Genomic DNA, 2,148 nt, shown 5'->3' on the forward strand with positions numbered 1-2,148 from the left:
AGGTACCACTCAATGATATCATAAATAAATCGAGACGCCTACCATTTGAAATAACATACAAACCACGCCGAGCTATTAAATCTCAGGTGTTGGCCCACTTCGTCGCCGAATGGACAGAAGCCGAACTCCCCAAAGAATATGGTACATACTCCAACTGGGTGATGTACTTCGACGGCTCTAAAATGTTAGCCGGATTGGGAGCTGGTGTCATCTTAACATCCCCTACAGGGGACACAGTCCGGTGCGTACTGCAAATCATGTACACGGACTCCAATAATGCAGCCGAATATGAGGCCCTACTGCATGGTCTCCGGATGGCTGGTTCTATGGGAATACAACGCCTCGAGGTGCGCGTGGATTCAAACCTTGCAATATCCCAAATAAACGGAGAATTCGATGCAAAAGATCCAAAGATGGCAGCTTACCGCAATGTTGTGCTCAAAATATCAGCTTGGTTAGAGGGGCTCGAGTTTCATCACGTGATGTGAGACAGTAACCAAGCAGCGGACATCCTTGCTTGAATGGGCGCTAAACGCGACCTTGTCCCGCCTAACACCTTCGTGGAAAGGCTCTTCAAGCCATCCGTGGTATGGCAGGATGAGAGCGGAAATACCAGTCCTACGCCGATCACACCACCAGATGCCGAACACGATTCGGACATCATCCGCCCATGTAATTATGGCGGTAATCGCCCCATGGACCGAACCCTTCCTGGCCTACCTTAATAGGTGGGAGCTCCCTCGGGACCAAAATGAGGCTCGTTGCATCGTTCGATGTCTAAAAGCCTACAAGGTTCATGAAGGAGATCTCTACAAGAAAAACACTACCGGAGTCCTTCAAAGATGTATCTCTGAAGAGGAGGGACAGCCGCTCTTGGCCGAAATACACGTTGGTCTTGGCGGCCACTATGTCGCAGCTTGGGCCCTTGTAAGTAAGGCCTTTCGTACAGGTTTCTTTTGGCCCACGGCCCGAGTAGACATGCAAGACCTTGTACAATGCTGCGTCGGATGCCAGCTTTTTACCAATCAAAGCCATATGCCGCCCACTGCCCTACGAACAATCCCCATTACTTGGCCTTTCACGGTCTGGGGGCTGGACATGGATGTACGTCTTAAAGGGGGAAGACATAAGAAAAAGTACTTGCTGGTTATGGTAGATAAATTCACTAAGTGGATAGAGGCCAAACCAGTTAAAACGGCTGAAACCGGACTGGTGATAGACTTTATATCCGGTGTCGTACACCGTTATGGTGTCCCACATAGTATTATTACTGACAATGGCTCTAACTTTACAATGGATAAGGTGAAAATTTGGTGTTCTAATCTAGGTATCAAACTCGATTATGCCTCCGTGTATCACCCCCAAACAAATAGTCAAGTGGAATGGGCACAGCTAAGCCGGGAGAAAATCTCTCGAAGCAAAAGGTGAAGCAAATCAAAGCTCCTTCTGCCGAGCAGAATGCTCCAAGAGCAGAGGTTGTGAAAGAAAAGGCTACTAAATTTGATCCAAAGTTGACTCATCCATTGGCTTCTATGCCCCCGACCGAGCAAAATGTAGCACAAATTGCTCCAGTTGCACAGCCTCACGTTGATTCTAATTCACCACATTATTTCAATCAAGTGTTCATAATGGAATGGCTTGACAGATTTGTGGAAGACTTGTTTGATGGAGAAGCGGCATCTTTGCCCATTCCCTCTGAAGTAATTTCTCAAGCCTCTGATCTGATTCGAGATATGAGAGATGATTCTGTGGAGATCAATGACCTAACTGCTCAGCTGAATGAGCTTGACACCTATATGAAGGCTGCTAAATCCAAGTTTGTCATAAAGCAACTTGAGGAATCTTATGTAGATGTTATTCGTGCTTTGACTATTCTTCAGAACAGAACACTAGGATTTCATTCAGACCTAGATCAAATTGTTCGCAAGGTCTGCCCCGATCATCAAGCCTAAGTCATTGGCTACAATGATCTTTTCAAAGGGCACATTGATCCGTTAAAGCAAAAGAAGAAGAAGAAGAAGAAGAAGAAGAAGAAGAATAAGAAGAAGAAGAAGAAGAAGAAGAAGAAGAAGAAGAAGAAGAAGAAGAAGAAGAAGAAGAAGAAGAAGAAGAAGAAGAAGAAGAAGAAGAAGAAGAAGAAGAAGAAGA

Source organism: Triticum dicoccoides, chromosome 4A (genome assembly GCF_002162155.2).
Source record: "Triticum dicoccoides isolate Atlit2015 ecotype Zavitan chromosome 4A, WEW_v2.0, whole genome shotgun sequence".
In the NCBI taxonomy this organism is placed as follows: domain Eukaryota; kingdom Viridiplantae; phylum Streptophyta; class Magnoliopsida; order Poales; family Poaceae; genus Triticum; species Triticum dicoccoides.